Genomic DNA, 14,694 nt, shown 5'->3' with positions numbered 1-14,694 from the left:
GTTAAAATCAAGTTTTTTGTTTATTTTTCACTCCTACGCTATTATTAACCTCAATAACATTCAATAACAATCATTTCCACTAATTTCCAGTCTATTCGGAACACCTCACACCTCACAATATTGATTTTTGATTTTTTTTGGTACATCAGCAACAGTGAACGTATTTTAAAATAGCAGTACCTATTTTTTGGTACAGCAGCAACAGTGAACGTAGTTTGGAATTGCAGTACCTATTTTTTGGTACAGCAGCAACAGTGAACGTAGTTTGGAATTGCAGTACCTATTTTTGGGTACAGCAGCAACAGTGAATGTAGTTTAATAACTGATACGCATCTATGTGGACTGCGTAGTGGAGTGGCCCCGGTACCCAATTTGGTACCGGGGCCACAATATAAAACCCTCAACTGGTCTGAATTCCACTGAACAGCTATCTGGACTGCGTAGTGGAGTGGCCCCGGTACCCAATTTGGTACCGGGCCCACAATATATCACCCTCAACTGGTCTGAATTCCACTGCACATATGGCTGCTCCTACATCCTCTGCAGCATATAGAGGGTGTAGTTCGAGCGCGTCACTACCTCTTGTTTTTGACGACCATGGTACAGAGCATTCATCATTGAGATCCCATCAAGTATGTCAAAGACAGACAGCGTCGAAGTGTTATTTGTTGACTTTGTGAACAAAAAAACTGTCCCTGTTGCAAATCTTCGTGCAATGAAGAGTGACTTTTTCATTTAAAGGCTCAAGCTTTCAAGTGTAGTATTTATAACATCATTACACCAACAGGTAAAAATCCTTTTAATTGGGATAATGGAGCCACAAAGGAAATTGCACATATGTAATGCCCGCACAATGTTACTGGCGTTGTCTGACACCACAAATCCCCAGGAGAGTCTAAGTGGGTTAAGCCACTGAGAGATTATTTCCCTGATGCACCACTGGACTCAGCAAGGACAGAGCACTGGACTGATGCACCACTGGACTCAGCAATGATTTTTTTTTTTTTTTTTTTGTTTCTATATTTTTTTTAAAAGGATTTTTGTAGAATTTTTCTTTTTATGGAAGAATTTTTAATACTTTTAAAATAAATATGCACTTAGCAGAACAAAGCACAGGACAAAAGCACCGCTGGACTCAGCAAGGACAGAGCACTGGACTGATGCACCACTGGACTCAGCAAGGACAGAGCACTGGACTGATGCACCACTGGACTCAGCAAGGACAGAGCACTGGACTGATGCACCACTGGACTCAGCAATAACTCTTTTTTTATATATATTTTTTTAAAAGGATTTTTTTAGAATTTTTCTTTTTTTTTCTTTTTATGGAAGAATTTTTAATACTTTTAAAATAAATATGCACTTAGCAGAACAAAGCACAGGACAAAAGCACCGCTGGACTAAGCAAGGACAGAGCACTGGACTGATGCACCACGGGACTCAGCAGGACAGAGCACTGGCCAAAGCACCACTGGACTCAGCAGGACAGAGCACTGGCAAAAGCACCACTGGACTCAGCAGGACAGAGCACAGCACAGCACAGCACGAGAAATAGCAGGACAGAGGACCACCTAACACACCCTCCCTCTTGCAAAAAGGGAAAGAGAAAAAGGGGGGGATAGGAAAATGTGTATATAGGGCACTCTTTTTAGATTCAATATATAGAGTAAATTTCTGTTAAAAGTAATATCTTTATTATAATAAACAGACGATACATTAGCGAAATAATTAAAAACACTCAGTGAATGAACATATTGACCAAATGTATTGGGTGAAACACTGTTAAGAAGTAGTAAAAAAGACTACTGTGCTGTCTCACTGTGTCCTATTAGTAATGTAAAGTAATAAGCTGTACCGTTATCACATAAATAATATAGTGATATTGGATATATATATGTAAAGGTTTTCTTCAGCGTCCAAACCTATCTATTCTGTTATAATTGATTTCAGAATACTAAGTATCTAATTTGGACTTCTTCACATAATTCCTCTCCTGGGAACAAAGTCCCATATTGTCACTCCTAGAGGTGGAATACGGTACTGCACCAATATAGTATATAATGAATATAATGGATCTAATCGTGCTCAAGTACTAAAACACACCCCTCCACTACTAAATAGTAGTGTAGATGTTATAAGGATTTCTGGTATTTCATTCAAATAAACTTTGGTAGAACCTAGGGTTAGGTGTCATAATGAATCCGAATACCTGATACACCATTTATTAGTAATGTAGTTATATAAGCGCTCTGGTGTCTGAAACCCTAAGCCCAACAAACTAGGGAATAGCTGTATGGTAAGTGAGCATTATTGAATAGCTTGGCTGGTGTTCTATAGCATTGCAAAGCACCCAGCATGACCCCGTATGTCTGTTAGAAAGGAGAGCCCATAGACTGACGGGCTGGGAGCTGGCTGGTAATATATTGATCTAGATATGGTGTGGTTTATAACACTCAATTAGGTGCCCAGCGTGTCCCCGTGAGTCTAATGGAGGGAGAGGAGATTAGTTTTACAGCTAATTATATATAAATGATAAACAAACGGACAAACAGTGAGCTCAGCTAGACGCCGACGCGCATTTCGCTAGAAGCTTTATCAAGGCAACCCGATGTTCTGCAGTAATAGGCTATTTAAGCGTGTAATCACGCCCCTATGTGACGTAGCTTCTATTCCAAATTTGAGTGACATCCATGTCCATAGGCAAATAACGGGCCACCTCTGCTGTATATAGGTTGCCATGGTAGCAGAGCGACAACAGCAATCGTACAAGGATATTGTATCTATGAGGATTCCTTAATAAACCACCCATTAAGATACTGGAAATGGCGACAATCAGTCATATATATCCATATGGTAAATACATGTTACATGGGAAATGATGACTGTAAATTCCGAATTTAACATATTAAACATATTTATACTTTATATCTGAAGGGGGATTGACTATAAGTATTACCTAGATTTGGGCTGTTAAAACGCTGCCCTTGTGTGGTTTAAAGTGACATCGTTAGATTTGTGAATATAATAGTGATGGCAGACTGTGAGCTGCTTTTATATTATTTTACTAAAAAACATATAGTGATATGTTAATTAGAATAGTATTACCAAAAAAAGGTAAGTGAACAAAAATTACAAACTATTGAGACATATATCAAAAATTAAAAAATGTGACAGAGTAAACACGTGTTAGGATGATGGTAATGAAACCAATTCTAGTGGTAGTGATAGGTTTACCTTTCATTTCGTAAAATAAAACTATATATATATATTTGTGTATTCTTTGTTTTTTATTTTTTATTTTTTTAATTTTCTATTTTTTACATTGTATTTTTTATTTTTTATATAAGTGATGTTACTGTGGTAAGACCTATTCGCAATCCTCCTATATTCACATTATTGCTGTACAGTCAGTACAGGTCATTGGTATGTTATTCTGTAAATAGTTTTGTTATGTGATCTCATTGTATTATATGGGACAACCTTTTCCCTATATCCTATGTAGTGGTCTAAGATTCAAGTTGGTATATAATGCATGTTATAATAATTCAATCCTTTCTATATTGTTTATTTATCATGTGGTATAGTTTACATATATAGCCAATAAAGTAATTTATGTTACGTCATTCTTTTGTTTTCTTATGTGTCGATCTACATCTATGTTTCATGAAACAAGATGGAGTACCAAGTATACTGATACAGTATACATTGTGCGTTAATGAAATCATTAGGTAAAGACCATGTAGTTGCTGTTGTCATTAAGGCCGTATGGGATTAAGCTCCCCATGAGGAAGATTTTCTTCGTTTCGTGTTTCAAAAGTTCTGTATGTATATCTCCTCCTCTTAGACCTAGAATAACTTGCTCCATAGCAAATGCAGTCAAAAATTTCGGATCACTGTTGTGGTATTTGTAAAAATGTCTGGCTACTGTTGATAGCGGCCTCATATTGGTCTTATCTTTGCCAGCATTCTTGATATTGCTGACATGTTCAAGAATCCTCCTTTTAAAGGGCCTGCTGGTCATCCCTACATATCGCAATTTACATGTGCAGTTCAGACAGTATATCACATTGCATGTGTTACAATTTAAAAATTGATCGATCCTCCAAATTTTGGAGAATCTATCCTTATACTCCTTTGTTTGCACAATGTAGTTACAGGCCTTACATATTCCACACTTAAAACAGCCCTTCGGTCTATCTGATATTCGTTCTCGTTGTATTTGAGATGAGCTGTGTACCAGGTTGTCTCTCAAATTTTTAGAACGCCTCCATGTGATAGACACTCTATCTTGTAAGGTATTTTTTAGGTCCTCATCCAGCAACAAAATGTGCCAGTGTTTTTGAAAGATCTTATTAATATCCTTCCATTCGGTACAAAACGTGCCTATCATTCTGGTTTGCACACTTGTTGTTTGTTTCCTGTTTTTAAATGGGATATGAATGAGAGACTCTCTGTCTCTAACTTTAACTGCTTTTTCAGCTCGTCTGATACTTCTTCTGCTATATCCTCTATTGAGTAATCTCTGTACAAGTTCGTTAGATCTACATGTGAGGACCCCTTCATCAGAGCAGTTCCTTTTTACTCTTAAAAGTTCCCCTTTAGGGATCCCCTTGATGACTGGGGGGAAATGGGAACTTATAAAGTGAAGCAAACTGTTGGTTGCAGTTTTTTTCCTGTACATGTCTGTATTCAATTTCCTATCCTCGGTTTTGATGATGGTCAAATCCAGAAAATTGATTTTAATACTATTAATTTCCGAGGTAAGTTTTAAATTCAGATCATTCTCATTGAGGCATGCAATAAATTCTTGGAATAGGGAATCATGTCCATCCCATAGCATGAAAACATCATCGATGTAGCGTAACCATAAGGTGATGTGCTGGGTATACTTCTCATTATGTAGGTTAAAGACATGTTCCCTCTCCCACCAACCCAAGAACAAGTTTGCATATGTGGGAGCACATGCTGTCCCCATTGCTGTCCCACGTATTTGAAGGAAGAACTTCTCCTCAAATAGGAAATAATTCTTTGTTAGTATAAATTGCAGTAGTAGTATCAGAAAGTCATTCATATTCTCATGTTTTTCCATGTCTAGGAAATAGCGTACCGCTTTAATTCCCTGCTTGTGTATTATGTTTGAATACAAAGATTCAACATCTAGGGAAGCCAATTTGGTGGATGCGGTTACTGTGATGTGACTTATTTTAGACAGCACATCTAGAGTGTCTCTCACATACGAATTCAAACTCAGTACGTGTTTACGTAGATGGAGATCTACAAAGATACTGGCTTTTTCAGTAAGGCTGTTTATTCCCGATACGATCGGTCTCCCTGGGGGATTACGTTCGTTCTTATGAACCTTCGGTAAGATATAAAAAACCGGTGTCTTGGGATGTGGAACCTCTAAATATTCATAATCCTCTTTAGTAATGACCCCTTCATCATAAACATGTTTGATGAGTCTAATGTAAGATGATAGATAATTGGCTGCTGGGTTAAAGATGAGGCGTTGATAACAATTTGTATCGTTTAGTTGTTGATAGGCCTCTTTTAGGTATTGTGCCTTGGGCCAGAGGACGATATTCCCTCCTTTATCTGAGGGTTTTATGATAGTATCTGTCCACATCTGTATCTCCCTTAATATTGTTCTCTCCGCCTTACTGATATTGCCTTTGTGTAATCTATTTTCAGAAGACTCAAGAAAAAGTTGATCTAGATCTTTAGAGACTAAATCTCTAAACACCTAAATTTGGGGACAGATGCTAACATCTGGTAGAAACGTTGATTTTTTCCTAAACTTAGGAGGTTCAAATTGTGTATTAGGAAGTTGGTTAGTATTGTCAAGTTCTTCCAATATCTGCAATGCATTGTTTTCTTCTTCCGTGTCAAAAGTAAAAGTAGTAGTATCCTGCTGTGATCCAACAGTGCTGTCTATATTCCTGGAGCGGTTGGAAAAGAATTTATTCAGAAGTAGCTTCCTAGAAAAGAGCATAAGGTCTCTCTCCCATCCAAACCTATCTAATGGCTGTGTGGGAGAGAAAGAAAGGCCCTTACTCAATAGTTGAATGTGAGTGGGGCTAAGATGTTTGTCTGTGAGATTGATGATTCTCAATTCGTCATCTAGAATCTTGTTCTCCTGTAATTCCTCCGTGTGGATTGTGGAATCTCTTGATCCTCCAATGCTTTTCTCTTTCTGTCTATGTTTCTTCCCCCCCCCCCCTGCGTATCTTTCTCATTTTGTGGTGTTGTTGGTTTCTCGATCCCTTATACGCAGCCCTAAAAAATCCCTCCTTAGTGTTGGGTCTTCCCTAGTTGACACAGATGGTTTATCTGCCTCTCCTTCAGATGAATCTACCTCAGAGGCACTTGTATAGGAGACTGACTTGTTGGTAGGTCTTCTGAGGTGCCATCTAAAAACTGTGTTGTTGAGATAATCATTGCGATCTCTTGTGAATTTGACACGCTTCTTATCTTCCACTATTTTTTCAAATTGATCTAGATCGTCCTTAAATTTACCATATGCCTTCTAAAAACTATCCAGATTTTCATGTTGTTTTAATTTCTCCCCGAGTACTGTTATTTCTCTCGTATACTGTTATAATAACAGGCTATCATGTTTAATCAAGATTTGTATCAGCTCATTCGAACATTTTGTCAGGGCTGTTTCCCAGTCTTTTTTCAGACCATCATTTGCCAAATCAAAGGCAGGGAATAGTCTAGGTCTAAGGCCTCTAGGGACCATATTTTGTTTTATATAGTTGTGGAACATGGCCCTATTCCAAAAGGTTTTGGTCTGTCTGAACATAATATTTCTTAGTGTGAGGAGATCTTGCGTCCAGTTCCCTCTAACACTATCATTATCTGTAAGATCTGAGAGAAAGTCAATATCTTCATTGTTTTTCCATCTCTCTTGTCTTATAGTGAGATCACCACTAACGCTAAAGGCTGCCATCGGGGATAATATTCAATAATCAAATTCCAAAAAATGATAATTATTGTGATATTGTATTCTCAATTAGATTATACCTGTGCTGGTGAACAACAAGCTGTGTGTCAAAGCACACTAAGTATATTCCTAAACATAACAATTTTCACCGCACCAAGTTGAAACCCTTATATGTTGAAGAGATCTATGTATCTCATAAAGTGGGGAGGTGCTCCTACACATTACCAATATACATATTGCAAAAAGGGAAAGAGAAAAAGGGGGGGATAGGAAAATGTGTATATAGGGCACTCTTTTTAGATTCAATATATAGAGTAAATTTCTGTTAAAAGTAATATCTTTATTATAATAAACAGACGATACATTAGCGAAATAATTAAAAACACTCAGGGAATGAACATATTGACCAAATGTATTGGGTGAAACACTGTTAAGAAGTAGTAAAAAAGACTACTGTGCTGTCTCACTGTGTCCTATCAGTAATGTAAAGTAATAAGCTGTACCGTTATCACATAAATAATATAGTGATATTGGATATATATATGTAAAGGTTTTCTTCAGCGTCCAAACCTATCTATTCTGTTATAATTGATTTCAGAATACTAAGTATCTAATTTGGACTCCTTCACATAATTCCTCTCCTGGGAACAAAGTCCCATATTGTCACTCCTAGAGGTGGAATACGGTACTGCACCAATATAGTATATAATGAATATAATGGATCTAATCGTGCTCAAGTACTAAAACACACCCTTCCACTACTAAATAGTAGTGTAGATGTCCCTCTTCCCTGATCAATGCCCGAGTGAAGATGGCGGCGGCAAGCGGGGAATTTAAAGGTTCCAAGTATCGCGAGATCCGGCAGCGGGATTATGACTCAGAGCCTCGTTTTAAGTTTCGTAATTGGCGGGAATACCCGGACAGTGCTCGGAACTGACTCAGATCCGCATTGTTCGGGGGGGCTCGGATTCCAGGAATCCGAGTCCGCTCATCCTTAATTTTTTTGGGGAGTGCAGCTGCGTTGACACTCACACACAAACACCCAGTTTATTCAAAATGAATTCAGCTGCCACAGCCCCACAGAACATTACTTTCACTAGAAAAACTTACATTTTTAAAAGAAATCTATTTTTTTTGGATTCTGCTGCTAATTGTCATATAGAAAAAGCACACTGTTTTTCTCCACTAAATACACTAATTGTTGTATAGATTTGAGACAATATGAATATATTTTATTCATATGTAATATAGATGGCAAATATTAACTCTTTCAATCTTAGTCTGATCATCATTAGAAATCTATTATGATTACAATGCCTTGTATCACATCTAGAATAATATAGAATTCTTGTGTTCTTATATAGTTAGAAAAAGAAGGGATAAATCCTTTAACTCTCAATTTGATTTATCGCTGAGAGAATTCTATATCTTCATTCAAACCCTCCGGCATAAGGGTTCGTAGCTTAAATATCCAAGAGGTTTCTCTCTCGCAGAGATTTTTTAATCTGTCCCCACCTCTCAAAGTGGGTTTAATAGATTCCATGATAGACACTTTCAAATTAGTGGGGTCAGCAAAGTGTACATCTCTGAAGTGTCTAGATACACTATGGTTTTCTAATTTATTAATACTATTTCTTCGATGTTCCATGAAGCGTGTTTTAATAGCTCTAGTAGTTCTACCCACATATTGCAGGCCACAAGGGCACTGCAACACGTAGATGGAAAAGGTAATATTACAGTTGTAAAAGCCATCTATGTTAAAGACTTCTTGTGAAGAGTAGGATATTATTTCTCTATCTTTATTTCTTATATGATTACAAGTTGTACACCGTGACTTAAAACATTAAAAGTTCCCTTTTATATTTGTCAGGAACATCTCTTTTTGTGGATTTTCTTAATTGCTCTTTTTGTGACAAAAATGGCTAAGAGCTAATATGTTTCTCATGTTTTTATTCTTTTTAAAGACTACTAGTGGATGTTCAGGAATCACAGTATTCAAACTTCGATCTTGTTTCAAGATGTGGTAATTTTTCTTAATAATTTGTTTAATACTTTTCGACTTTGTGCTATATTTAGAAATAAATCTTAAACCACTAGTTTTATTTATTCTGGATTTCGTTGTTTTTTTAATCTGGTTTAGATTTTAAAATAGATATTCTATCCATATTAATAGTATGTATATATGCTTCATCTAAAATATTTTGTGGATATCCTTTATTTTTAAAGGATCTTAGCATCTCTTTTGCTTGGTTATCAAAAGCCATGATAGTAGAGCAATTTCTTCATATTCGGCCTAGTTGGTTTTCAGAATATTTTCTAGCCATGGTTTGTAATGACCACTCTTAAAATGAATATAATTATTAGTATCGACTTGTTTATGATAGTTTTTAGTACGGATTTCCATATTAACTACTGATAAGGTTAAATCCAAAAAATTCACTAAATTTGAACTCAAATTACCTGTAAATACCAAATTATGTTCATTATGATTAAGATATGTTATGAATCCCTGAATTGATTCTATCGTGCCATCCCAAATGAATATAAGGTCATCAATGTATCGGCAATAGTACACGAGGTTCGCAACATAGGGTTCACTCCATAAATAATGATCTTCAAAGTGGCCCATATATAAATTAGCATAACTAGGTGCGAACCTTGTGCCCATGGCCGTCCCAGTGATCTGTAAATAATATTCTGTGTTGAACAAAAAATAATCAATTAGAGATGCTCACTGACCCACGTGTTTGGGTTTTGGTTTTGGTTTTGGATCTGGATTACCATCGTGTTTTGGTTTTGGTTTTGGTTTTGCAAAACCGCCATTGCATGTTTTGGTTTTGGTTCTGCATAGACTGTAGAATTAGAATATAAAAAGAAATGAACAAAGGCAGTTTGGTATCTGTCTGCATCAGATCCCCTCTCCACTAGGAGTAAAATAGAAAACTATTCAGCCGTTATATAATCTAGAATATAAATAGAAATTGAGAAAGGCAATTTGGTATCTGTCTGCATCATGATCATCAACATCATCATTAGCGCCCTCGTCGCCTACACAAATCTCCCCCTTCTAATTCCAAAGTGGTATCCTCAATTTGTGTATCACCGGCTACACTCGGGCTGTTCAGGCACACATCAGCAGAACTGCTGAAAGGGCCCTTCTTTATGGGTACATTAACAGAATGCTCACGATTAGACATATCAAAGGTGGATGGACTCTCCACAGGGATTGTTGTCATTTCTGATTCAGAGCATACATTATCCTCTAATGCCTTACTGTTTTATTGCAGCTCAGCTTTCCCGCGTAAGAGTAGTTGTGCACCACTTTTAGACCGCAAATTACTTGGTCTTGCTTGCTCACGAGTGACCTGACAAGAAGAAGGCTCAGTAATATTTTTAGATCTGGCAGTAATAGAGAAAGGCGAAAGCCTCATTTTTTCTTTGCCACTGCGTGTGTAGAATGGCATGTTGGAAAAAAATTTTTATCGGCAGTTCATTTTTCCTCAGTTACACTTCTTTATCGATTCAACACGGTACATTTTTGTTGGGTGTGTGTTTTTTCCCTGATTTAAAAAGACTATGTACTTTTACATCGCCTTTCCCAGGTGACATACTGGGAACACTACCATCAGGACTGGTGACAGAACCTGGTTGCTGAGTCTGCTCATATGTGGACTGCTTTGAATCCATTTTAATGAGCCCAAAGCACTTGTAGTGCAAAATATTGTCTTATATAGATACTGCTGACAAATATGACTTCTTTTGACAGCCAGAAAAGTTAGTGTAAAACACTGGGGAATATTGCACACCCCAAATCACTTGTAGTGCAAAATATTGTATTAGATAGATATTGCTGACAAAGATGACTTTTCTTGACAGCCAGAAAAGTTAGTGTAAAACACTGGGGAATATTGCACACCCCAAATCACTTGTAGTGCAAAATATTGTATTAGATAGATATTGCTGACAAAGATGACTTTTTTTGACAGCCAGAAATGTTAGTGTAAAACACTGGGGAAATATTGCACACCCCAAATCACTTGTAGTGCAAAATATTGTATTAGATAGATATTGCTGACAAAGATGACTTTTTTTGACAGCCAGAAATGTTAGTGTAAAACACTGGGGAAATATTGCACACCCCAAATCACTTGTAGTGCAAAATATTGTATTAGATAGATATTGCTGACAAAAATGACTTTTTTTGACAGCCAGAAAAGTTAGTGTAAAACACTGGGGAATATTGCACACCCCAAAAGCACTTGGAGTGCCCAAAAAAGAAAAAAAAACCTCCTCTATCCTCCTATTACTGCTCTAATAATTGAAAATGGTATTAATATTATAATTGAAGAGATTAGTATAGACCCACTTATGCGTACACTACTTGCTCTATCCCTGCGCTAATATAGCCTGTGACATAACCCTGCTCTCTCCTCTGTCAAATGGCGATGATTGCTGTGGAGGCTGGTATTTATGCTTTTCAAATCTCGCGAGAACCGAGCTCTGAAATACGAATACGTCACAATGACGTTTTGCCTCGATTTCGATTCCGAATGGGCGGGAGAGTACCGAGCCTGTACTCGGATAGGCGATATTCGGATGGATTCGGATCGAGGGGAACCGAGTCCGCCCATCTCTAGTGTCAATATATAAGTGATGGAATCTACAATGAAATCTCTTTGTCTCTTTTCTATATTATTCACACATAATACTTCCCGTATAACTTCTACACCTTTGATATGTGGAATGTTTGTGTATAAAGCAGTGACATATAACGTGACAAAATGATATGAAGATTTCCAAGAAAAATTCTGTAGCGTACTAAGTAGATATATCGTATCCTTAATATACGATTTAAGGGAGGTAACATATCCCTGTAAATGGTGATCTACATAATGAGACAAATTTGTGCTAAGGGACCCAATTCCCGAAACAATGGGATGGCCTGGGGGCATATCTAGGGACTTATGAATTTTTGGCAAAAAGTAGAACGTAGGTATTACTGGGTATGGAACCCATAAATAGTTCCAACAATCTTTTGAGATAGTCTCCTCTATTAGTGCTTTATCCAGCAATTTTTTAAGAGTGTTTTGATATTCTTGTGTGGGATTTTTTTCTATTTTTAAATAGAAATTAGTGTTGTTTAGTTGTCTGTATGCTTCTTTCAAGTAGTCTGTTGTATTCATTATAGCTACTCCCCCCCCTTTATCCGCGGATTTTATAATTATATCTCGGTCTGATTTAAGTTTTTTGAGAGCCATCCATTCCATTTTAGAGAGATTCCTATCTTTTTTCTTATATTTATGATCTTCTTTTTTATTATTATACTCTTCTTTTTTACATAGCTCTTGCCACTCTAATTTATGCCACTCTGTTATAACTTGCATTTACACTTTTAAAGACCTACGGTCCAATCACTTTATGGACTTCGTTTTTACATTACTTTAGTGGTGGAGCGCCAGGGCATTCTCACACTGAAATGTCCAGTAGCATAGCCAAACTTCTATAGGAGATGTTGATCAAGACTCACAGGGGCATAGGGGCATATTTAACAAATAAGGATCGTGCACTTACAGTAAAATACACGTCCCTCTGTGTGTCCCGCATATTTAACAACGGTGCATCACAGCAGATATCGTGGATATCTGCTGCTTTGCATTCCTTTTTGTTTTTGGGAGCAGTCACCATTCTACAGTATGGTGACTGCTCCCGGCCGCAATCTAACAAGTTCAGAAAAAAAAATTATTTCGGAAACTTGTCATGATAATGTACGCCAACTGAAGCTGGCGTACATTATCATAAATGAAAAATTTCAGTGCTGTCAGCTCTGCTCCGAAGAGCAGAGCTGGACAGTGCATGTATGGAGGGATCACATGATCCCTCCCTGTCACTGACTGTTCTCTCTCTCTGCGACTATAGTTGCGATAGTTGCAGAGACAGAGCTGAGATGTTTGTGCGCATGTGCAATTGATGTATGAAGAGGAACGAAGAAGACCTGGAGGAGATCCGAAGACAGCGCATTCCGAAGAGGCGGGTAAGTATGTTTTTTATCACAAAAACAGCAGTTTATGTGTTCCATTTTTCATAAATTTGAGAAATAGTTCAATCCTTATCAATGCGATAAGGATTGAAAACCTATTTTACACTTTATGAGAAGATTGATAAATGTGCCCCCCAGTGAGAGAGATGAAGAATCTTGGGTCCGAAAAATTGCGACAAATAAGTTGTATGAGTTTCACAGGTATGACAAGGACTTGTCCAAGTAAGTCAGTGCGGGGAAGCAAGGCTATGCAGAGAAGGATGGAGGGTGGAAGTGAGCCATGCAGTAGATGTTGGAATAGATAAGACAACAGGTGAAGTAAGCTGGGGGACCTCTAGGTGGCAGCAGTGTTACAAAAATAGTTCAACACAACAGTGATGACTACTATGAGATTGAATGAGTATGCCGGAAAATTATTCTTGCAGCAGACGTCAGTAAATGACTGCTAGAAGGTAGTGCTGTCACGCTAGATGTGGGCACCGAAATGATGAGCTCACAGGTAAAAAAGATAAAGAATTCAAAGACCCCTTGTCAGCAGATCAGGATCAATCAGAAAATATAGATGCAGTGATTAGAAAAAATATTCCATATGTAGTGCGCAGATACTCAAAGATAGTGCTATAAAACTGATGGCCACTGGGTGGCAGTGTGGTCCTGTGATCCAAAAACACTCAGAGGGGAGGCCACAGATATCAGGCAGTAGCACCAGGCAGATCACAAAATGGTGTCAGCCTCTCCCAAACACTTCCAGACAGTCTCTCAAAAATCTACTTGCCTCAGGCACCAGTCATGGCAGGGAGTCAAATAGCCAAATATCCTGGCTAAACAGCCTCATAGTGACATCCCCAGTCTTCATCTCACAGCAGAGAAGGCACCAGATGGTGCCAAGGAGACAGCACAGGACAGCGCTGCTTGTGGGTAGCATCAGTGCAGAGAACTGACAGGACTGCGGCCTCTACAGGATGGTTGCTCCCATGATGAGAAGACCGCCAGCCACCAGCAAGATAGGCTCTTGCTTTGGCCAAGATCCGGTACATGCCTAGTCAGGAGTAGGCCCAGTCCACAGTGTTGGGTCCCAGCAGGCCATCCAGGATAAGAATAAGGACACAGGGGGTACCAGGTGCATGGGGATGCTACACAGTGCACCTACTACACTTTAGAGTAGGGGAGACCCTGATGCACATAGGTTTTGTCGTGAAATCTGCAGAGCTCTGGAGATGTGTGTCTGCTCTAAATAGCATCCAAGTCACGCTCCATACATGCATTTTTTTTTTTAAAAAAAAAAAGTAAAATACGTTCCTTTTGTGTGCCTTAATGAATCAGGCTTTCTATCACCAGTGTACTGTCAGCCATACTCACCCCTCCTCTGTGGGAGTAATATGTCTTGGGCTCAGGCACCTCTTATGTGCAGCACTCATACCATCTTGGGTCACACTCAAAACTACATCTCCGCAGCAACCCTTTTTCGAGGGCTCTGTTCTCTCTGTTACTCAAGGATCTTTAGTATGACATACTGCTGGCTACAGCACACCCTTTACTCTCTCTCTCTGGGGTCTCTTGTTTTATTATTATGGGGTCTCCCCCCCCCTTTCAGGGCTAACTCAACTTGCGCATCAGGGCAGTCATCATGCACCCGCACCCAGGCAATACCAGGGGAGCCCAGAACCTCCCCCTCACTGCTTGTCTCTGTTTCTTGCTTTCTCTTTTTCCC

Source organism: Mixophyes fleayi, chromosome 2 (genome assembly GCF_038048845.1).
Source record: "Mixophyes fleayi isolate aMixFle1 chromosome 2, aMixFle1.hap1, whole genome shotgun sequence".
Classification (NCBI taxonomy): Eukaryota; Metazoa; Chordata; class Amphibia; order Anura; family Limnodynastidae; genus Mixophyes; species Mixophyes fleayi.
Note: the sequence above shows the minus strand (reverse complement) of the source record.